The 25,017-nt window shown below is 43.7% G+C and overlaps 1 pseudogene; it reads right to left on the bottom strand.

The window, feature by feature from the left end:
* Positions 1-8,872: 8,872 nt before the first annotated feature.
* LOC103663223 lies at positions 8,873-9,374 on the bottom strand (annotated as a pseudogene).
* Between the last annotated feature and the right edge of the window lie 15,643 nt (positions 9,375-25,017).

Here is a 25,017-nt window from a genome sequence, read left to right as displayed (position 1 = left end):
TCTTTGCTGGTTCTTAATTATGGAGCCAGTAGGGATGTCCGCACTCACTGTCAACCCGCCCCTTTGATCTCACCACCTGACTTCCAGCTTTTATTGAATTCTGTATTCTAGCATTAGAACACTTCTATGTGTTTCTAGAGGCCCAATTTCTTGATAATACTCTGTAGGTACCTCAGTCCTAACATCTGGTTTTACAGGGTGGCTTCTGGGCGAGAATATCTGCATGCCACGCTTTGCTGGGGGAACCTAGGATATTCTGAAGCACCACCATCAACCATCTGCTTTTCCAAGGAGTAACAGAGCTCGTCAGGGTCTGGTCCAAAGAGGATTCATTAGGAGTTAGGGAGACTGGACCCTTTTTCATCAAATAATAAAGATCAAACAGAAGTACATAAAGAAAAAACAGTTCCTCCTCCCAATTCATTCTTCTTTACAAAGGTAACAGCTATTAAGTTTACTGCTAACTGCAGAACGGGAGCTGGAAATAGAGATCTTTAAAAATACTTTTGTACCAGAGTGGAGTTTATGGATTGTGGAATGTGTGCCCCCTACACTAAGATTCCTGGGTCAGAGCAGTGACCTGACGTTCCTGTAACCGGCGCACCCTCTCTCACATTCAGCACACTTCACAGTTTCCATTCTTTCTACATTTGGACGTCAGATTTATTAGGAGACGTTATTTTGTCTATGGCATCAAGACCAGTACGTGCCAGGGACACTGGTCCTCTTGTTCTTGCTGTGGATGGAAGGACCAGCAGACGGTGCTGGCAGGGAAGCGGCCATCACAGTCCTGCCGTCGCGGTGACCTGGTCCCTGGCTTCTCTCTCTGCTCGCTGGGAGCAGCGGCTTAGCCACCGGTTTAGGAGAAGTCTGCTCTTTAAATTTGACTTTATAATTCTTTTCTTTCAAGCTAAGAATGAATTTGAATACAAAGGTTCAGGAAAACCAATATCTGTTTTAAAAGCCCACAACACACAAGCAAAGATAAAAATAGGAAATGTGTGTAACACGTGACTCATGGTTCCTTAGATGCGGTGTTACACACCGGACTGACCCATGCAACAAAATCTCTGGGGAATTAAAGTACTGAACCTGGCACAGCTGTCAGAGGAGTGAGAGTAATGTGTCTGGATGGGAAATTTATTCCAGAAGAGAGATGGGGGCTCCTTCACTCCGGGTGATGAAGCCAAGAGCACGGGGGTAAGGTGGTACACTTGGTGATTGGATTGAATCGATCAACCTCCAATACTCCTTCAGAAGTAGGATGTTTCCTCTGTGAAAGCAACGAACATCATGAGTTTGGCTGTTCTTTGTAACTGGTAGTGGATCTTCCTGAGAATGGAATGCAGATGGGGCTGGACAGACACAGAATCCCACATCGACAGTACAGACAAAGAATACTCAGGGTTTGGTTGGCCATGATAGAATGGCGGCAGGTATTCTGTGAAGATGCCATCTGCTTGCTTCTTGGTGGGTGACGTAAAAGGACTTATGTATTGACTCATTTAATGATTCTCCAAAACTCTATAGGATAGTTTCCATTATTAATCCCTGGTTTAGGGAGATAATAAATATTTGTCAAGTGCAATTTTAAACACCTGTTGTGGATAACTGCCGACCGCCTGGTGTCGCGTGGTGGCACAGACCGCTTCATGTTGGCATTCTGTAAACAGCTATCAAAGGTCAGTCCTCGGCACCATATGCTTCTTTGGAATAGTCAGGGCTGGTTTATCTGTGCCAAGGAAGGGGAGTGTTGTGGGAAAGCAAATATTCCTCATTGATGCTGGGAGGCTCGGGGCGCCGTTCAAAGTATAGTTGTGGAAGAGCTGAAGGTATGAGTTTTCCAGTCAGTTTCCCTGTCTTCTGTTCCAACCCCACCATCTGCTAACTATGTGACCATAAGAATCACTTCTCTGAAGTTTTGTTTCATCATCTGTAAAATCAAGCTAAGAATAGGACCCACAACATAGAGACCTGGTGTGAAGATTAAATGAGATAACATGTGAGTTTAGCCAGGGGCCTAGTGAGCCGTGTGGGAGGCAGGGGGTGGGGTGGGGCGTTGTGGGAGGGTCTGCAGCCCCCACCCACAGTCCCCCAGGCACCTTGGGGGAAGGGCTGGGTCAGTCCTTGCTATAGGTGTGCTGGAGGGGGATGATTTTTTCTGGGATTCAGGTCTTTCCTTTTGGACTGCTAGTAAAGCTAAAAATTAACTCTCTTGGGGTGCTTACCAAGTGCAGAAACATGAACTTATATATTAACTTAGGTCTTTCTTCTTGATCTGTATGTTTCTCAGATACGTTTTCTTTTAATAATGCTGCTCTGCATTCCCTCCATCCTATTTTTTTGTTTCTTGAATGTTTGGGGGACTCAACCATTGAAGCCACTTGGACCTGGAGTTTCCTTTTGGGGAAGATTTTAAATGACTTGTTCCATTTGTTTCATGGTTATGTTATGACTCAGGTTTTTAGTTCTTTCATAAGTCAGTTTTGGTAAGTTATTTATTTTTTTTTCAGCAAATTTTCCATTTTCTGTAAGTCTTTCACTCTCTTGGCATAAAGAGTTTCAGGGACATTTTGGTATGTGTTTGTAATCATTCCTTTCTAAACCTTGTGTAGTTTACTAACATTTCATGTTTAACCCATGGACAACTTGGAAGTCGGGGTCTTACCTTCCGAATGTATGAGCGTTTTCTAGTTGTCAGGTTGTGATTGATTAGTCACTTAATTATGTTGCTGTCAGTGAAAACTTCCGTATGATTTCAGTTCTTTGAGATTTGTGTAGGTTTACCTTATGGCCTAGTATATAGTCGGTCTCCCTAAATATTTAGTGCGTGCCATAAAAGAATGTGCATTATTCAGTATTGTGCACACATTTTGCTCAAATTTGTAATTATGTTCGTATTTTCATTGTCCATACTGGTATATTTTGTCTGCTTGTTCTATAATTTATGCAGGTATGTTTTAATCTCACACACTGATTGTGGATCTGTCTTTCCTTATAGTCATTCTGTGATTGATTAATTAATTAATTAATTTGAAGGCCATGTTGTTCTGAGTACAAGTTAAAATCGTCCCTTCTTTGGGACCATTGTGAAGTGACTGCATGTCTCCCATGTGCTGTTTTGCCTGGAAGTCTTTCTTGTCTGTTATTAATGCAGATACACCAGTGTGCTTTTGATTTACCCTCTTCTCATAATTTTACTTTCTACTTTTACGTATTTTAATGATTTAGATGTTTTTCTTATAAATGGATTAAAGTTGGAGGTTTCAGACAAAGCGTGGCTGCTCGCTGGAGCATTTAGTCTATTTATACTTGACACAACTGTTGACATAATTAGGTTTCATCCACCAACTTTTTTTTAAAAGATTTATTTATTTCAGAGAGAGAGAGTGTGAGTGGGGAAAGGGACAGAGGGAGAGGGAGAGAGAGAATCTCAAGCAGGCTGTACGCTGAGCAGGGAGTCTGATGCAGGGCTCGATCTCCCAACCCTGAGATCATGACCTGAGCCAAAATCAGGAGTTGGCCACTTAACCAGCTGAGCCACTAGGTGCCTTGGTCTCATCTACCATCTTATTTAACCCTTTCAGTTGTCTTGCCCATCCTGTGTTTTTTCTCTCTGTTTGTCCCTTCTATTGGACTGGGTAATTTCTATCATTTCATTTTCCCTTCTGCTGGTTAAGTCATATACTCTTTATTCTTGTACTGGTTAACTTGAAAGAAATAATATATTATATAGTACATGATATTGTGTATAATATATATTATTACTGAAAATTATATACATATAATCAAGATTAAAAAAGTATCAATACTTTTACTTTCTTCCTAGAAAATACATGGGCTTTTAGAACAATATAACTCCATTTATTACCTTCAAAGTCATATGTTATAATTGATATTAATGTATTTTAATTTTGTTAATAAAAATGTGATTTGTAACTATTATTATATTGCTCAGGCAGTGTTGGTTTAAATTTATCCCTATAGTTACGTTCTTTTTTACAAAGTTATGGTTTACCTCTCTCAATGATCTCAGAATCATTCTCAAAACTTGGTTCCATGCAGCTCTGCATGTAATTATTATCAAACACCTGGGTCAGGGGTAGAAAACCATCAAGCTGATTCCTGGACTCTGTGTCATGGGAGGAGCAAAATCGCATCCCCGACAGGTAGTTTCCTTAGCTGTAGAACATGCATCATAATAAATACCGAATTTACAGGGTTAGCGTGGCGGAATAAAGGAGACAGTGTATGCCAGGGTGTCTTGTGAGGTGGCACACTAATGGACAGTCATCGCCCTCACTCGGCCATGTACACAGTATGGGATCCTGGGCAGGATCTGGCCTTCCTGTCTTCCTCACCTGTAGGGAGGGCTTTGAACTGCTGGACCTTTAAGACCCCCTGTTTCTGAAGGGTCTCTAACTCTGTGACTTCTGGTTCATTCTGCATTTCTTCATGCACAAGTCTTTGGAGTGATAGTGGTATCTTTGGTTAGAACTTCCTTCAAATACATCCCTCTGTTATCGGAATCTTTTTTTTTTTTTAAACCTCTTTATTAAGTACAGCTTTGCCTACTTTCTCCTCCAACTGTTTGACATGTCGCCTTTTCACCAGCTTCACTCCTACCATGTGAGGGCTGACCAGCCCATGGCTGAGTGCGCAACATCGATTTGAGGACCGGGTGGAACTGGGTGTCACCACTGGGATGGGATGCAAGGCCACAGGCCAAGTGCTCCGGTGCTAGCTTGACTGGGGACCAGGTCCGTGGCGGGGGCTGGTCCTGTGCCGCGAGTCTAGGTGTCAGCAGCCAGCCGCACTCCCTCTCAGTCAGGGAAGGGCGTGTGCTGCTGAGTGCTAGGTGGAACCACGGCAGACCCCAGGCTGATGCTCCCCAACTGCTAAGGCCAACTTGGAAACAGTCCTGCACAAAACACCAGCGCAGGGCTCAGAACCAGCTGGCAGAGGAAGCAAAACCAAAGGAAGAAAGGTGATGGAGTAGTTTGCTTGATTGTGTGCGTAAACGTCAGGTCATTTTCATATCCATTCATTTGCTCAGTCACCCCATGAATGTTAAATATACAGAGACTTTCCGAAGATATTCTTTAAATTCATTGAATCCACGGGTTTGTCTTACCCAAGCGCATATTCCTTTTCCTCCCGTGTCCTTGGATATTTAGCAAGTAGAAAATTAAACAGCATCGAAAACTTTTGTTAGCTTAAGTCACCATGATTTAGCTACCGGAAATGATGGAGATGGCAACAAGATGTATAGCCTCACATCTACTGTGGAAACAGAAAACATATGGAATTAGAAATAGGAGTCCCCCATAAATAAGAGGTCACATTAAATTATAAGGAAACTGAAACAATTTCACAGAACTTTTATTTGCCCATGTTCCATATACTAACTTAATTTTGTCTGGAGAATGTATGAATAGCTTGTGAGCGCTGGAGGTTGGCTCGCTGGCTTTGTAAGACAAAATGGCCGAATCACCAAAGACTTGCTTACTTTTAAGTTATTATGGTTCTTTGTTTTTCTCACCTTAAGTTACTAAGGTTTAAACTTGTTCTCAAAGGTGTATTATGTTGTCTTTAACTCCCGCAATAGAAATCCTGAATTTATGTTTTGTGATGATGTCACCCTCAAATGTGGCCAAAGCGGTCTTTTTCTCTATTTTACTGACTTGAAAGAAGTACTTAAAGCAAATTTTAAGTGTGTCTCTTGATGAGGGAACAGAAGGCAAGCTGAGGACAAAGCAGAAACTGACACCCCACACCCCCCCCCCCACCACCATGGGGTGTGCGTGACATTCCTCAGGCACGCCTGGCTGCCCTAAAGGACAAAGAAATAGTTAACCTATAGATACCACAATCCTGCAACACTTAAGTCTCCCTCAGTTTACAAATGTCTTTAGCAATTTACCAGAAGGAAGCATTTCTACCAATAACCCAGCTTCTGGAAGGGAATATAGATACAATTAAATGCCCTTATAATCTGCAGCCTCCAGGAAGTCCCAACCATCTTAATGTTAATGCCTTGCTAGAGGGAAAAACAACCTTAACTTGACAATGGCAAGGCCTCTGGTATCTTGTGAGTCTTCTTTAACATATGAAAGTATTTCCTCAACCTTCCTTTTTCCTTACCTCCTCCAACCCCATGGTATATAACAGCCACCTGTCACAGTGCCGGTGCAGCAGCTCTTTCTGCCCACGGGTCCTGTCCCCGTGCTTTAATAAACCACCAATTTTGCACCAAAGATGCCTCAAGAATTCTTTCTTGGTCGTGGGCTCCGGGCTCCACTCCACCAAACCTCACCTATATTCTGCGACCTCATCATCTCTTTTCACTCCTGTGGTCCCTCTGTCCTTCGTAAACTATGCCCCCAGTGTGCTGCAGTCGCTGTGGTAGCCCCTCCCACGGCAAATGCAATTGTGGCCCAGATTTGGGTTCCCATTTGTTTTTACGCACACATATTTGACATTATGGCTGTTTCATACAGCTACTGTTTTAGATTTATCCACATTAGCCATATCTTATATCTCAGTCTTTCTATCTGGATTGTTTTCCTCGGCCTGAAGTAAATCCTTTTGAATTTCTGCTAGTGGATAAATTTAATGTTTTGAAACAGTTTTAAATAGCAACTCATGGAAACTAATATATCTTCACTGTGGATCCTTGAAAAATACAGGACAGTCCAAAGAGAAATCAAAACATCATCCATAATGCTATTACTGGGAATTTAAGTGTATTTTGGGGCACCCGGGTGGCGCAGTCAGGTAAGCATCTGACTCTTGGTTTTGGCTCAGGTTGTGATCTCAAGGTCTAGACTGAGCCCCGCACTGGGCTCCACACTCAGCACAGAGTCTGCTTAAGACTCCCTTTCCCTCTGCCCCTCTCCCCTCCTCTCTCTCAAAAAAATAAATAAATCTTCAAATAAATTAAGTGTATTTCTACATTATGTACATATACACACAGAGTTGTACATATTAGTTAGTACATTTTGGCTATTGTATTACTCTTACGTGTCTGTTATCATTATGCAAATGGAAACATATTTTAAAGGCTGTGTAGGGGAAGAGAAAGTTTTCCTTTACCCTTTTAGGGTTTCTGTCTGGGTCTGAAAATTAAACTGATAAAGACAGATCACAGGGCAAAAGTATACAGATTTTATTGAATTTTTACGTATCCTTGGGAGCCTTCACAAAAGAATGAAAACTCAAAGAAGTGACCAGAGCAGGAAGCTTTTATATCCTTTAGACAAAGAAATCATACATTTGTGAAGAATTGAGAAGACAAAGGGTTTTGGGCTAGGAGTAGTAATCAGTGGTGACATACCTAGGAAGATAAAGGTTAGTTTAACAAGGTTTGTTTGTACAGATTTTTTGGCCCCAAATTCACCACCTCTGGTAAAAAGAATTTCTTCCCACGTCCTGGTACTTGTAGGGTGCCTTTCACTTGCGAGGTTAGGACCTGTTTCAAGGAAGAAGGGTGATGGTGGTGGTGGGGGGGGAGAAGGTATCTAGAGTGACCTTCCTGCTTCTGCTGTTCTTTTTTTTTTTTTTTTTTTAATTGCTTAAGTTTAAGATATCTGATATGCCAATGTGCTATATTTTGGGGTGGTGTCCTGAACCCCCATCAGCTGTTGTGCTGTTTTTCAAAGACAAAATAAGCATTTCAATTCAGTTTCAGAAAAAGACATCTCATGAATTTGGATTACGAAATATGACATTAAGAGGCTTATTTTTCTGGAAATTCAAGAAAAAGGAATAACCCTTAATATGTTCAATGGTAATTTTCTAGATCTTCCTCTTGCATCAAAGGCTACATACCTTCTGCGCAAAGCACCTGCTCTAAGTGCCACCCCCTCCCTTCTTCTCCCTTTAGGTGGGACAAGTTAATTTCCCTCTACCCCCACCCCTTTGGTTGGTGCCAAAGACTCTGGGCTCTTACCAATGAATAGCAACCCATAGGCAGTGGCACCCAAGGCCCCACCCCCAGCCCCCAGGGCAGACCACAGACAGAGCTGGGATTATTTCTACTGTCTCAGGAAGAAGTAGCCAAACATGGATCCTTAGCACAAGTCAAAGCCCGATTCTGACAGAGAATAAGGACTCCTAAGCCCAGAATAGGTTGCAAGCTGGGGGAAGGTTTTGGGAGGTTTTGCAGCTACTCTATTGTAAGGGAGAAAAACAACTTTTTCCTTTATCCTTCCAAATTCTTAGCTGGGACCCCCACGACCAGAGAAAGGTATGCAAATTTATTTGTATAAGTTTTAAGTGACATAGGAGCGTTCACAAAGAAATGAAGAACCAGAGAAATGTCAAACTGAAGTGTTTTTATGCTAGGTTCGATGAGAAGTACAAAGTCGTGGAAAAATATGATAAAACAAAGAATTTCAGATAAGTGTAGTGAGCTGGGGGACAGTGGGCAAGGCCTGTTTGTCCAGATTCCTCTCTGTGTCCCTTCCTCTTCAGAGGGAAGAATGTTTCTTTCTTCTAGGGGTAGGGAGGAGGGGACCTCTCCCAAGAGGGTTTCACCACCTGCTGCAGGAGGAGGTCAGATAGTCCTTTCTATACCTGCTGTTTCTCAAATTCCTTCAGCTGAAAATATCCAGTATGTCCAAGGTGACTTGTTTTGGGGTAGCATGTTCTGAACCCCATCACCATCTTTAGAAATAAGAGGAACCTGGATACTTTTCCACTCCTGTGGCTCTACAAGGGACCCCGCTGATCCTGAGCCCCAGGGGGATCTGTAAGCACAAAGGGTCTGTACAAATCAGGAGAACTTTGCGCTGGGTGGCAGGGAGATGACAAGCAGGAGGCAGATCAATGTCATAATCTGTAGGGAGAAGGTGTTAGAAGCTTCAGCTCTTTACATAGCTGCCAGTCCTACAGGGCAAAACACAGTAATCAAGACAACCGTTCCAGACTGGTACAGCTGGGTTATCTTCAGGTCTTTTTCTGAGTCCCTCATCGAGTGTCCAATCTCATTGCAGGTGTGATACATGAGAGGGAAAATGGGTGCAGACTTAGCTGTGTGGATCAGTGCTACCCCAGACACAGGGACTTCATGAGTTCCAAATGAGATTCATAATTCCTGGGAACAACAAGGCTGACAAGCCAAAGAGAGACCCCTGAAAATGAGACTACTCTAGTGCCATTATGGCAAGTGGGCGTCACCATGGGAAGAGACCAGCTGTAGATAGGATATGGGGAGACAAAGGACCATTTGAGCCTGTGTTCTGACTCCAGAACCACCCCATCTCTTTTTTGGCTGTGGTTCCCAAAGGAACAACATTTTGGATACAGAGCCACAGACTAAGGTAGGCACAGAAGCAATGACAACCAGTGTGTTCCAACAAGAGTGTGGCCATCTTGGATTCTGGCCAGGACAGAAGTTGCAAAGGCTGCTTTTTACCTGCCTCTTTCATTTTAGAAATATAACTTGACTATTTATCTCTTGTCCTTTAACATTCTTCTGCAAAATTCCTTTTAAAAAATAATATAAAAATTGAACATTGGTATGAGGGCTCTCATTTTTTATTATGCTGGGTAGTGAGGGTGTCGATGTTTGTTTTATTTTAGTATCATTTATACTTTACTCCTTTGTAGCAAACGTGTGTGTATTCTTAGTGTCTTTTAAATTGTAAGGGCTAAGCTTATGGGCAGTAAGATTTGTCACGGAACCTATTCCCTGATACTGGGTGGTTCACTGTCACACACCTTCTGCCTCTGCCCAGATGTGATCAGAGAAGCCATCTCCGGTCGCCTGCCCAGCACCCCATCTCCCTCACCCCATTTTATGTATCCCATAGCACTTCCTGCATCCATGTTCTGTATGTACTCGGTTATCTGTTTATTGACTGCTTCCTCCACTGTCGGCATCAATGGGGAAAGGAACGTGGACTTTTTAGAGTGACCGTATGTCAGTGCAGAGCAGTGTGTGGCACGTAGTAGGCCATCAGTAAGTATGTAGTAAATGAACGGGTGAATGATCCGTGTCGTCATAAAACCTGACCAGTCCTAGAGTTAGTACACTTCACACTTTTACTTCTTGTGAGTCATTTACGATGTTATGAGCTCATAGCGAACCCTCTCAGGTGGACAGGGGAAACATGCGGCTCGGTTCACAGCCCTTGCTGGTGGGGTTGGGAAAAGAGTTTCTGACATGTTCACCTCCACACAATGTAAAATTGTGTCTCCTCAGTACCAGCGGTTGTGGCAGCCCTGCGGAGTTAAAACGGAGCCTGATGTGCTTTGGTCTAAGTCCCTTGTTTCCATCATTGTAGGAACTGAGGGCCAGGTAGAGTCCACACTTACCCAAGAAGGTGAAGGAAATCCCTGAACAAATTGGGGCCACGCCAAGTGCGAAACTCCATTTGAGAGATGAGGAAACGGAAGCCTGTTTAGTGCTGCCCAATTGCTAGCCTGTCGTGACAGGCGTCAACAATTACTGTGCGGCGCCCCAGGGGGCTGCTCCTCACCGGAGGCGAGTCAACAACCCCGGGCCTTGGCACGGCTCACAGAGCGCCCCATCTGTCTGCTGGAAAATTCTGGCTCCAAGAGCCGAAGTAATCTTCCCGAGATAGCAAACAAGAGGTGCAGTTGGGCTTTGCGTTCAGTCAGCTCAGAACCAGAGCTCTTCACGGTGGTACGCGCATGCCCTGAACCCATATTCAGCATCCGGCACGTTCCCAGGCGCTGAGGGGTCTGTGGAGGATATATTCATCTCTTTTCCTTTACAGCCGCACACGGCTGTTTCTACCTGACAGTGATAGGTGGGAGGAACGCCCACCAATGTTGTGAGGAGCTTTCTGCGCACTCTCAAGGCCACCAGACAAGTTAACGTTACCCCTCAAGGGCTGGTCGGTCTTAAGTGACACCATCAGGTGGATATGCACTGTTCTGGACTGGATGTTTGTGTCCACTTCCAAGGATGGCTGTATGTGGAGATGGGGCCTCTAAGGAAGTAATTCAGGTTAAATGAAGTCGTAAGAGCTGGATCTTAATCTGTTAGGATTAATGTCTTTATAAGAAAAGATATAACCGGGGTTCAGGGCTGCAAGAGCATCTGGCTCCAGGGGTCCCAAACAGTCCAGATACGGCTGCTCGCTGCTCACAAAATCCAAAGGCAGAGAAATGAGAGGTAGAGGAACAAGAAAGGAATTTATTTCAGTGAAGCCAACCCTGGAAAGACAGAGGACTAATGTCTCAAAGACTGTTTCCAAACTGCCAAAAATACTTGCAGGGTTGTATAAGGAAAATGTAGGACAGAGGGGAGTGGGTACATGCAGGGGGGCAGTGAAGGTCAAATCGATCATTGTCTTAGAGTCAGTCAGGGGTTGGGCTTGCTGACTCTGGCCCAGGGCAGTCCTTGTTGCATGAGGGGGTACTTTCTTTTCCTATCAGGGAATGATTTGCCCTCGGGGTCTTCTGCCTGAGCCAAGAGACTAGCTGGAAAGAAGAACCCAGGGTGCCTGGGTGGTTCAGACAGCTGAGCATCCGACTATTGATTTCAGCTCAGGTCATGTTCTCCGGGTCATGAGATCAAGCCCGCCTCCAGGCTCCCAGCTTAGTGTGGAGTCTGCTTGAGATTCTCTCAGTCTCTCCCTCTGCTCCACCCCTCGCCCCCATAAATAAATAAATCTTAAAAAAAAAAGAATCCAACTAAAAAGTTTCAGGTCAAATGGAGGCAGCCAAAGTCCTCTTTCGAAGATACCAAGAGAGCTCACTTGCTATCTCTGCCCACGTGTATACACTGAAGAAAAGCCATGTGAGGACATGGCCAGAAGGAGGTGGCCATCTACGAGCCGGGAAGGGAGTCCTCATCAGAAATCAAATCAGCTGGAACCTTGATCTTGGACTTCTAGCCTCCAGACCTGTGAGAAAATACATTTGTCATCCACCCAGTTTGAGGTGTTTTATTGTGGCTGCATGAGCAGACAAATACAGGCACCCTTCAGACTGAAGCTCTATTTGGTAGGACAAACTTTGCCTCTTCCTAGAACAGTCGAGCTAAAGCTACGACAGGATGTAAAATGCTGAACTCGATGCTTGCCTCGTTCAAGTCTGCAGCACCCATATTCAGGATGGAAGGTAACTTAGTTCAAAACAGAAACAAGGTAGCTCTTGTTTTCCTTTGGGGTCACCTGAGGGCTGATATTAATGACATTCCCAAGACAAAAGAGGTCTCTTTCAAAGGTCATTAGATTCCACTTTCTGAAGCAGAGAGAGCCGTTCAGACGCCTGCCTACATTATAAACGGCGAGAACAAACTCCATCAGTGGGTGCTGTAAAAAGAGATTTCATAATGGAGCCAGCAAGCCTAGCTGAGGGAGTCTCTTCTAAAATTGGGTATGGAGGCCGGATGGGAAGAGGGACTTAGGCACATCCTTATGGGAGAAATTCTGAACTTTTTGCACATCACAGTGGGCCGCATGGCCATCAGCTTGCACGGAACTCACTCCTCACCAGGACAGTTGGATCTCCTGCGTCCTTCACTTCAAAAGCAGCCAATCCATCATAACAGTCTTCAGTCCCTCATTTGCATATTGACCCAACCAGTCCCAGTTAACCTGATTTCAACCTCTGTTTTTCATAGCGGACCTAAATGAGAACAGCGCTGCGGTCTTTCGGCTTAGAACCTTGCCCCCTCTTCGTCTTCTTGCAAACAACTATTCAAGTTTCTACCTGAATCTGTGCCTCCCGAATTGCAGTTCTAATCACCCAAATGAATGTCTGTTTGCTTCAATTTTCAATGAATTCTTTCTTGGTTGAAAGCACCCAACCACAGGAAATGGGTGTAATGAGCTAGCTAAATGTAAATGAGGTAGGTCCATGGCAGACCACATGTCCAACATTAGATGAAATGCAGACACTGAAGAATTCTTTGCTATGATTAAGAACAAAATTGTGAAAAATGCTTAATATTTATAATATATCATTGAATCCCAATATAAATTTAAAAATCAAATTTAAACATCTGTGGATGTATACAGAAAAACATCTAGAGTATATCTAATGTTCACAATAATTGTTCCTGAATGCATGGATTCTAACTTGTACTTGCTTCATTTTACTTGTATGTAGTTTCTGCTTTTTCTTTCTTTTTTTCTTAACTAATTTATTTATTTGAGAGAGAGAGTTGGGGGAGAGGCATAGGGAGAGGAAGGAGGAGAATGCCAAGCCGACTTCCCATGGAACCCATGGAGGGGCTCCATCCCACAACCCCAAGATCATGACCTGAGCGGAAGTCAAGTCAGAGGCTTAACCAGCTGAGCCACCCAGGCACCGCAATTTCTGCTTTTTCATAGTGCCCATGGTGTACCTGTGTAATTGTTGAAAGTTAAATAAAAATATATAAATCCACCTACTTAATCCACCCGCCCCCTTCCAACAGGAAAAACACCCAGCAGTGTGAATATTTTGTTCTGATAGCACCTTCTGCTGGCTGACCATGGGCCTCAGGTCATGTTAGTAGCATCCCGCCTGTGGTGGGTACCCCCTTCTCACTCCCTGGGCCGCCCCTCACCGAGTGCCGACTGGGGCAGAAATTTCAGTCATTCTGACAGGACTTTGTTCTTGCTCCAGTTTCTTCTGCATTCATGAGTTCCCTTCTCGCCGTAGTCAACTGCAGTGCGGCTCTCTGGAGGCCGCACCCGCCTAGCTGTGTTTAGTTCTGAGCCTCTCGAAGGCATGCAGGAGGCGGGGAAGGTTTGAGGGAAGATTGCTGGGAGTCCTTCAGGGGCCCCGGAGGCACTGGATTAGGAGGCGGTCGAAAGACATACGTGCGAATATGTCAGCTCTGCACTGACTAAATAGGGAACGTGGAGAAAACAGGCTTCCGGTGTAGGGAGAATGTCAACGCCAGGAGGTAAGACCCCCGGGGAGGAGGAGCAGCAGCAGGTGGGCCGGGAAAGCGTGTGGTATAGACATCTGCCGGCAGGACAGTCCGGCCTCAGGACGATCTCTAAGATGGGTGTTTGCCCCTGGTTTGCCAAACTGAGAGAACATGTTCAAGAAGACAAATAAGAATGAACAAAGAAGAGAGGGATTTTGGCTGACAGTGTTACGTGATATGGTCCCAGAGGCATTTTATGGACTGTGTTGGGGGTGCTCTTATGCAAGCAGTCAGAACAATCACGTGGAAGAGAGGAATCTGGCAGTGCAGTGTGGAAAGAGAGAATGGCATTCGGAGTCCAGATTTCTGGTTTTAGAATGCTGACTTTCTGATGAAAGGGTCTCCACTCTTCCCACCCAAAGGCTCCTGGATTCTCTTTCTTGTGGTACTTTTTAATCAGTTTCTTATCATTCCAGAAAGTTCTATGTAAATAGTAGGAACCTGTTACGAGCTTTGTGTTTTTCACTCACCACCACATCATGGAAACTCTTGGACATCAGTACATCTGGTTTCCTTCCTTAAAGAAACAGCAGTTTCGTATTCCACAGAAAGAATTACCAAATTACTTAATCACCTCATTCAAGTTGTTTACAGGGAATATCGTTGTCCACACACCTGCACTTGTGTGATTATGAAACTGAGTTGCAGCAAAAGGCACTTGCATGAGCTCAACTATTAAGAATGAAAATACTCTCACAAATTTTAGAAAAGGTGGATTGTTCTGCGGCCCTGATAGCAAGGAGCCATCCGAACTCGTTTTAAACCAATGGATCAACTTCGTGAACTGTTTTTACAAGCCAACCAATCAATGTCAAGCCCGCCTGCAGGAAGCCAACCAGTCAGGGACAAGACTCACGCCAATAGATGCCTTGGTATTCGACCAAGCAACAGTCTCACCAAGTCACTGTGTCCTCCCAGGTGCAGTTGGAAGCTGCTTACACCCCTGGAGAGCCACCAGCCCCTGAAACCAATGCTTTCCATGACAAACAACGAAAACCACCCATGTAAACTCAGCAGTCTGCCCTATACAAAGACAATGTGCCTGAGCAGACTTCCCCTTTAGTTTACTGTATTCTCAATAAATTCAGCTTTGTCTTTTTAATTCAGATGCTGAGTGATGGTCTCATCATCCTTTGTTGCTGGACATACTGTAATATTACATTGTACGTATGTATCTCTGCCTATTTATGTATTTCTTACATGTAGATTATAACTCTATAGGGTAGGTTATACTTTGAGGTGGATTGAAGGGATTTCAGAGTAGATTTGTAAATTTTGTGTAGGTTTTGACCTTAAAATCTGGCCTCCTCATAAGCTTTGACTCTGTAGTCCATTTTCAGAAGTGGAATTGCTAAGGGGCGCCTGGGTGGCCCAGTCGGTTAAGCATCAGACTCTAATTTTGGCTCAGGTTGTGATCTCAGGGTCCCCAGATGGAGCCTTGAGTCCTGGGGCTCTGTGCTCAGTGAGGAGACTGCCTAAGGATTTCTGTCCCTCTGCCCCTCCTCCAGCTCACGCATGCTCAATCTCTCTCTCTCTCTCTCTCTCTCTCTCTCAATAAATAAATCTTTATGAAAAAAAAAAAAGGAAGTGGAATTGCTGAGTAATGAGACAGATATTTTGAAAGTTGATAGATGCTGTCCTCCAGTGATATTTATCAATGTACATAACCATCATCAGCGAGCAGAATGTTTCACCAATACAATTTTGAAATCTTTTGTGATTCTACAAAGAAAAGATTTTCTTTAGATTTTTATTTCAAATATTCCAAATTGAGCTTGAACATCTGATCTTATATGTAAAAAACATTTGCATTTCCTTTGTTTTTGGTGAATTGGTGGTTTATAGCTTGTGAACCAAATGATGTTTGAAAATTGAAAAATCAAATAACCCTCAAGGCTGATTATTTCGCTCACTTGTAGTAATAAGCATAAAAAACTAGGAAAGCAATACTGCATTTGTGTTTATAGTTGGCTTACCAGTTACAGGTCCTCTTTGACCAGTTCGTTTCTGATTCTCAGAGAAACAATTTATTACTTGAAGATAAAGCAGATTGTTCTACGATACAAAGGAGGAAGTCTCTCCAAGGCACTAAGGTTGAGCCAGCTCTCTGTCCCCACTTGTGTTAAACCTACACGAATTAAAGTGGTTTTCTATTTTTAAAGAGCAAGATTGCAGCTCTCCTAGAGTACAGCCCCTCTTAGCTGGTTCCTGGGCAAGATAATTGGCAGGTACCACTGGAGGTCGATGCAAAGTACTGAGCGTTGCCCACTTTGAAAGACCTACGGAGGTGCGGGCTCAGCAAACCTGTGGGCGGCTGGGCTCACAAGTGTCCATTTGGGGCTGTTTCTACCCATGGCCAGCATCCGTGTTCCTTCCTTACTTGGGAAAGTATATAAAAAAAATTAATAAAAATCTTCGTGTAGTTCTCCGTATTACTGAGCACTTTGCATACATTAATCCTATTGCCAGACCCGATGCTTATGCTCTAGAACTATTGCTGTTTGGGGAATAGAACTGAATTTCACATCCACGCACATAAATAAAAATTAAGAAAATAATCCTGGCCATTGGTCTGTGAGGTTAACTTTATTTTTATCTCCTTCTTGCAAGGTAGAGAACCTTGAGGCAGAGAGAGGGTGAGAGGTGTGAGAGTGAGTTGAAAGGACACACCTGCTGACTGAGAGCCCTGTCTCTGCACCATAGCAAACTGAAAACTGGATACATAAATATCCAGAACTCTTATCCCTTAAGCCTTTTCTTCATAAAGACATAACTTCCCAAGGATAATAATTAGTGGTGGTGGAAGGAGAGTAGACTCTTAATGCCAAACTACAGAAGATCTGAATTTATTTTGAAAGCTTTCCATACGAACACTGTATTTGACAAACTGCACAAGCGCTGTGGGTTTAGATCTGATTGCAGAGCTTGGGAAAGCTGTCTAAAATGGCCTGCTTTGCATTTATGTGTATGTAAAAATTGTTTTAAGATTTATTTTTATTGTCGGCAATTACTAGTATATGTTGTCTCCCTGTGCCATTTCTGCCTCGGGAACTCAGCTGTTTATGTCTCTTTCTCCCAAGAACACACAGGCTGCAGTGCGCCTCGACGAAGAGCTCAATGATAGAGTGTCTCTGTCCTATTATGCAATTCCTATTTTTAACTTGTACAGTAAAACTGCCGTCCTAATAATGTCCTCATACCAAAAAATTAATTTTGATCCTTGAAAGGTAAAAATTTATGTGTTCTGTGTGTGGCAGTGTTCTCGGCAATCTAATGGGGCAATTTTCCCCCAGACCATCATTATAAATTTGACAAATTTGGCAGACCTATAGGAGCTACTGAGCTGCAAATCTGCATTGTGCTTGTAAATTTCGAAGATTCTTTGCTTACCGCTGATTTAAATTTTCCATTAAGAAGGAGCACTCAGAAGGAACGGGCAATTCATTTGAAGGAATCAGAGACAAAGTAGATTCTTAAACAAACAAGGGAGACCCAAGAGACCAGTCGCTCAGCCAGTTTTTCCTAGTAAGTAATGACCCAGCTCTTAAACACGAGCCTTGTCAGTATTTGCTTTGGTTGCAGCGAAAAACCTCAGAGTCCCCTGCAAATGCTGTGTTAGCTTTGCAGCCGTTTCCCGTGTCAGATTCAGATTCTTAATGATTAAGAATGCCTTCCTTCTCTCCATTCCTCATTTTGATGGCACCGGATATTTTGTATATATCCGTTTTTAAATTAACGTTCACCGAGTTTTTACCATGGGCCACCTTCTGTCTTTCATCCAATAAATATTCTCTGAGTGCCCGCTAAAAACCAGGAGCTGGATTAAGCTTTGTGGATTCAACAGTGAGCAAAAGCAATGCCGGTGGGGTTTACAGTAGTTCGGGGGAAAGAGATGTCAATTAAATCATCACACACACAAACCCCCTACATTTGCAGTTATAATCTAAGATGAGTGCCCTGAAAGAAGAGAGTGAGGTGCCCTCAGAGAATGGGGAGTTCAGGGGGGATCTCCCTGGGCAGTGTTGTTGCTTTCATATGCATTATTCATTTAATTTTTGCATCGAGTCTTTGATATTGGAGTTACCATCCTCACTTTGAGATGAGGACTTCGGCTCACAGGAGGCGGTTCGAGTGCTCCTTGTACTGTACTTCCCAGGCTCATGCAGGAATTACATAGGGATGAAAGGGAAGTGCTGATTGGTTGGTTTCAAGCATGGAGTTAGGGCTCTTTAAAATAATCCCACTCTCCTTCATTTGCCCCTTCTGGAAATTTTGTGTCAACATGTCCCTGAAGAAGACAAACAAGCTATTATTACAGCTTTGAAAGGATGTGGAAATAGTTTAAAATACCTGTGGCAAAACCAACCACTGGCAAATACTGTTCACTTGTAATTGAATGCTGCAGTTATCCTGCATTATCTGTATGCGATTCATCAGCTTCCTGGATTAGCTGCTGTGCGTTTTAACACGCAGCTCCTCCCAAGGTTAGAACAGAGTTACAGTAAGTGTGGTCCACAGGCAGCAGAGCGGCAGCACGGGCAGCGCCTGAGATCTTGGGGGAACTAGAATTATTATGCACGATGAAGTCTGACCAGCATTGCCCTTCACAATGTGCACTAGTGCTAATACTAGCCTAAAGGTAAATCTGCAACCATATGATATGTACCAATGAGAATGCATGTAGAACAATGAATAAATATCAGCTATTCTTCTATACAGATAACATGACATCTGGATGGAAGCATTCATATGAACTGGTGAAGCAACTTTCTTCCATGTATGGAAGAATTGAAAAGAATATGGGTGTGTTAGGAAAATATATACTGGTGCCTTTTTTTTGTATCATCCCTTTTTATTCTTTCTACAACACTCTCTAATAAATCAGATAATCGAGTGTATTCTGGTTTCTGATGAGTTGCTAAGAGAATAAGAGGTGGGTCAGTAAGCTTACTATGTCTGCCTTGTAATTACTGGCTGAAGATCAAGAAAAGAACCTTGTGAGAAATCATGCATAGATCTGATCCAAACACATCACCTCTCTAGGGAGAACTCCAGGCTGATGATCAGCAAAGCAAGTTCTTTGTAACTGACTTTTGCAGGGGGTCTGACCCTGGATTTAAACGTGGATTGGCAGATTAATAATAATTATGTTAGTTTTTCAAAACGCCCCTCCCACCCTCCAATCCTCTTCTCAATCCAGCTTGTTTTACCCAATTTTTTATGTTTGCTTTCACCTCCATACAAATGGATCTGGAATATAGCTGTTTATTTGGTAGTTTACAAAACATGCCAGTGTGCCTCTGGGCATGAGTACAATATAAATCACAAGCCATAAATAAATGACAGAACAACAAAAACAAAAATAAGTACAAGCTGCAACTCACATGTCTTGTAACTAATCAGTCTTCTCTTATCAGAGGAAAATGGAATCAATCCTATATACCTGTGGATAATCACACTGTGTTTTTTTTTTTTTTCTCTTCCAATAAGAAAAGCTGACTTAACCCCAAGATTAAGGGTGCTCATCTGGCTAATAGGAAAAAAAAAATGTTAGCGATAACTCTTCTAATAGAATTCCAATGGTTGCCTTCAGGTGAGGGAATATGGTTTATTTCAGCTTTTGTCTTTTTACTTTTACTTTTTCATGTTTCCTTCCAGGAGTGATAATACTGATGACAGACACCACAGAGTCTCCTTCAGGTGAGGGAATATGGTTTATTTCAGCTTTTGTCTTTTTACTTTTTACTTTACTTTTTCATGTGAGGGAATATGGTTTATTTCAGCTTTTGTCTTTTTACTTTTTACTTTACTTTTTCATGTTTCCTTCCAGGAAACAGAGTCTGTGCTTGCTCCGCAATTTGATTTAATTTTCACAATAAGCTGATAGGGTTATGGTGGGCTTATTGTAAAGCTTCTGTAAATTCAGGGCATCTGAGTAATTTGCCTGGGTTGTTTAGGTAATAAGGAATGCTCCTGGGACTGGCCTGGGACTGGCCCCAAATCTGCTCTCTCCCAAGCTTCTTAGCATCCTTCTCAGCATGACTGCTGCTTCTTTGCTTTCCCGACCCTGTGGGGCTCCCTTTTACTTCTTGCTAGTCACTACCAGTAACCTTGGACATGGTGTCTTTTTTAAAAAAGTAATCTCTATGCCCAGTATGGGGCTTGAACTCACGACCCCGAGATCAAGGGTTGCATGCTTCACCGACTGAGCCAGGCAGGTGCTCCTGGACAGAGTCTTCTAGAGAAAGTGCTGCTTCCTCCCTGTGGGGTCCGCAGAGGCACAACTGTGCCATGAAGCTTGGGAAGGTTAAGTATTGGGGGCTCTTATGTCATGACCTTCATGGTTGCTGGGAGTTGCCGAAAGATAGTAACCTGTCATCAAAAATTATGTTTAATGATCTCTCAGTTGACAACTCAATTAGGTCTCCATTAAAAACAAAGTTTCATTAAACACAAGGAATTGGATGTTACCCAACTTTTAACTGTAGTCATTTCCTTTCTGTATACCTAGAGCAGTATTTTTAATTGTCTCTTTATTTAGTGCTCAGGATGTGTTTACACTCCATGGCAATTAGCCATAGTAAAATCAGGATAAGGGAGAGATGGCTTTCCTTAATAAAGTGAGCTTTTCCATTGTACATATTCCTCAGGAAGATCAATTTTAAGATAAATACTTGTGGAAATAGATCTGGAAATCCATTCCCTTAAAATCGTCCATGTTGGGTCTTCATATACTGTGGCTTGAAGCCTAGTGGTGTAGGGTAATTGTCGGATCATTCTCTCTCGCTCTCTTCCTCTTTCCCTCTCTCAACATAGTTTGTTTTCCAAGGAAGAAGATGAGCATTCTTCTTGTTTTCCTCCGTAATGTTCCCCATCTTTCATAATGAATTTCGTCCTTCCTGTATTATGCAGGACATTTGGTTCCTCTAGTAACGTGAGGCTGGTAACTATGCGTGGTGTGCTCCCCCACCCTGTCTCCTGTCTCAGACTACCTCATTCTACCCTTGCAGGGATAGGAAGTCTGCCCTTCACCAAGTCATACGCACAAAGGCGGGGCCTAAGCTTTGAACTGATATCTTGCATTGTCTGGTAGTATCAGAGGTCTCTTTGCCAAGCACCATCAAAAATGAATTATTGTTGTAAAGTATAGTCAGTTCCTGTCATTCTTGGAAGTTATGTTCTATAAAGCTGCTGCTAACACTGCATTAGCAAATACTGAACCATTGCTCCTAGGGGAAATACAGTGTTGTGTTCCTACAAGCACCTGGTTACACTTTTGTCAGTCGGTATATAGCCTTGTGTTAGGTGTTCATCTGATTCGAGACACATTATTTATATATATTATTTCCTCATTGAGTTCACAGCCAACAGCTCCATAACTTGTGCCTAAACAAAGATGATCTGAATCATGTTGTTTTCTCTGTAAGAGACATCACAGCCATCTTTGCTTAGGAGCAGTAGACAGCACTGTGCATGGGGATTATTTTAAACAGCAAAATCACCAACAAATTGCCCATGAAATGTGAAAAACAGGATACTGCATAGACTGCAGAAAGACTACTTGTTTGGAGTGTAAGAGCTGAAACAAGATGACAGCACATCACTTTCCTCAGTCTCAGCTGGGAATGTGCTCATCTGGTGACTCAAGCTTTTCACCACCCAGCACGTGTCTGCAAATAATCACGAAAGCATTGCTAATACTGATTTGAGGGTTACAAGTAAATTTTGGTGAGTAGGTGAATTCACAAATATAGGAAATTCTTATATAAGAGTTTTGACTCCAAGTGTTTAATGGGCTAGATCCTGTGCAGATTTTTATATTCTGTTTTAATTACTTATGAGTGACATCAGAAGGTTTGTGACATGTAGGAATTTATTTCTAAATTACTTGGCCGAGGTGCAGATTTTTTTTTGTGGAACACCATCATAACTAGCATGGCTGCCGTGTTGCTGAGGATAATGTATTTTGAGATCTGGGGAGGGGGCAGGGGGCACTCTGGTCTGAGTTTCTTTGAAGCAATAAATGTCTGGACCAGGAGGTGGGATCTGCTAATAGGTACAAGGAAGAGCTCATCAGGGGTTGAAGAACCTAGTCTAGACTTTAAGCTATTGCACTGCAGCCCATGAACAGATTGGGTTGCTCCCTCTGGAAGGCAGGAGATAGACAAAGGGGAAAACACCCACCCAGAGATCCTCTGATCTCCAGGTACGTGCCCAGTTCTGGACTTCTGTTCTCTCTCTGAACCCAACACATGTCCGTTGATCACCCTTTAGATGCAGAGTTTGCATCCAGGCCCCTGCAGATGACGTTGGCCAGAGGTCCTTTTCCAAGTGTTACTTGGGGGAATGAAGAGGGGAACAATAATCTCTCAAAGCTTTGGACAGATTATATCCATGAACACATCAGTGCTTTCAATGCTGTACTGACAACAGAGTCAGTCAGAAGGGAGAAATGGGGGTGGGGGTCCTCCTCTCGTCTCTGAGAGGACTTACTCCTTCTAGAGGATCCACAAGAGGAAGAATCTGGATCATGGCTTTGGCCTCCCCAGTTTGATTCTCCAACCTCCGTTCAGTCTCTACAAATAGCTGGCAAGGCACAGCGTCCTCCAGCACATGTGGAGCCTGCCGACCAGAGACGGGAACTCAGCGGGTAAGTCAGCCCAGCTCGTCTCAGTTAATGTTCCATTACAGGCTGGAGCTCCTCTGTCTTCTCAGTAACTCTCCTGAATTGGTGAAAAAAAAAGTTTGGTGGCCCTGAAAAGAAAGTTGGGAAAAACTAAAGATAGAAAGTGGAATGCAGTGGTGGTTCAAACAGATGGTATGAGTGAATCTGACTTACATTCAATACAGAAGTCAGAAAAACTGATGCATGGAACTTTCTGCCAGTGCTTGGACCAGGATAAATACTGCTCAGGTGTAAACACAACTACTCGAAGGCGAAACATTCGAGGGAGGGGAAGCCTAAGGAAATCTTTACCTACCTTCGAGAGGGTGGGAGGATGAGAGGGAAGAAAGTAGGAAAGGGTTATATATTCTTGTGCTTACAATTCTGGGGTCCTGAACTGTATCAATTTGGAATACTAAGAAATTAGTCTACTAGCTTCTAACTCTGGAAAATGGTAGTAAGAGCTATTGGAGACTTAACCCTTGTCTGAACCATTGTAGGGGACTTCTGCTCCTTCTCAGCTATGACTCCGGGCGAGTCAGTTACTCTTTGTGCCTGTTTCCTGATCAGTGAAAATGAAGGTCATAACAGTGTCTCTTCCTCAGGGTGGTGGGGAGGAGTGAGTGAATTAGTGTACATGATATGCTTAGGACGGTGCCAGGCATGTAGCGAGCACTGTGAGAAGCCGTGGTCAGTACCTGCTTTGTCCTCCCAGCTACCTCCTTCCTTTGGGTATCTGCTCATCCCTCATTCGGATCATGCAAATTTGGTAAGGCTACCAGTCTCCCTGGTCCAAGTCCTTGGCAAATTAGTCCTTCTCAAATGGCCCAAGCTGATTTGGAGATGAGAAGGGGCCTTGCCTTTGCTGAAACGTTGTCAGTTGGTGGTAGCTTCCAGCATATGACTAAGACCTTTCTGTAAAATGGAGGTGAGACCATATGGTAACCTTAATTGAGTCCCTAAATCAGTCAGGACCAAAGCTTAGACTTCCCAGCTTTGTAGTGAATCGTAATATTCTGATTTTTTGCTCAAGTTAGCTGAAGTTGAGTTTCTTCCCCCTGCATTAGTGTGGAGAAAAGAATACCATTATGTTTTGTTTGTTTGTTTTACGTAACAGAACTCCAGGTTTTTTGAGGGTATGGTGGGAATTCTAAGGTCAAAATACTGCCCTTTTAGAGGTGCTTTTTTTTTTTTTTTTTGAAGCCATCTCTATACCCAGTGTGGGGCTCAAACTCACAACCTGGAGATCAGAGTCACATGCTGTACCAACTAAGCCAGCCAGGTACCCCTAGAGATGCTTTGAGTCATTTTCATCCACCATTCACTTTTAGTATAAATCAGACATCCCAGATTTACTTTCCAGTTACCAGCTGACAACATATGAAGACTGAACAAGCTTTTTGGACAGAAGGATAAAGAGGTCCAAGAGCTATTTTGGAGAGTCTTCAGTAGCATGGACGTGCTTGGTGCCATCAAGGCAGTGACTGACAAGGGGCAAGGCCTAGGAGAGCGCTCTGAGGAGGCTGGAAGCGGGACAGGCAGAAGGATATAGTGAGGGCTGCATTGGGGCAGAATGCAGGTCCTCACACTAGAAACACAGCTCCAGCTCCTTAAAGGACATCTGATTCCTGGAGGCTTCCGGGGCACAAAGCAAAACCATGAGGAAGTAGGAAGCGAGAATGAGATAGGAAAGAAGAGCATGGTACTTAGTTGATAGAGACAAGAGACAGAGGAGGAGGGAGGAAAACTCCTTGGGAGGGAGTAAGGTGAGGAGTTGGAGAGGCCGTATCAGGGAGAGGACAACAGTGGGAGGTGGAGTGGGGGGGGGGGGAGACCCACCAGAGCAGGGCTTTCATAAAGCCTGGCTGGGTTTACCAGTCCGGGTGGGAAACTCTGAAGTTACAGACCCCAGGGTCTCTAGGGAAGCTCATTCTTACAAAGTCAGCCTGCTTCCTTAAGGACATTGTCTTCACGGAATCCCAGTGGATTTACCATCCTTGCTTCCTTCCTGCAGTTCACTCTGCCTGGGGGTCACAGACCAAGGACACACAGAAGTTGGTTCAGAAAGTGAAGAAAAGTTCCCTTTATGTCACTTGAGTCTATGACTGTGGAGGACTCTGGTGGAAAGAAAGACTGCTTCCTTTTCTTAATCCCTGATAGCAGAAGACCAACTTCCCTCCGCACAAGACTAACATGTGATGGGGCTCCCCAGGGTTTGGAGCCCCTATCCTTTGACCCTGGAGCCAACGGGCTAGGCTGGATAGCTGCTAGAGTCAGGTGTCCACTTGGGGACAAAAGTCCCTGGCCTTCCTGACCCACGGCTAGGGAAAGGCTTCACCATCCAGCAGCGAGCAAGTTTGCAGTTCCAAGTGATAGGAGACAAATGTGGTCATTTGAGCCCAGACAGTTGCACAAAGGTCTCAGGGCACCCCCCCCCCCCCCCCCCCCCCCC

This window comes from Ursus maritimus, unplaced genomic scaffold, assembly GCF_017311325.1.
Source record: "Ursus maritimus isolate PB19 unplaced genomic scaffold, ASM1731132v1 scaffold_34, whole genome shotgun sequence".
NCBI classification, from domain to species: domain Eukaryota; kingdom Metazoa; phylum Chordata; class Mammalia; order Carnivora; family Ursidae; genus Ursus; species Ursus maritimus.
This window is presented reverse-complemented; position numbering and strand designations above follow the sequence as displayed.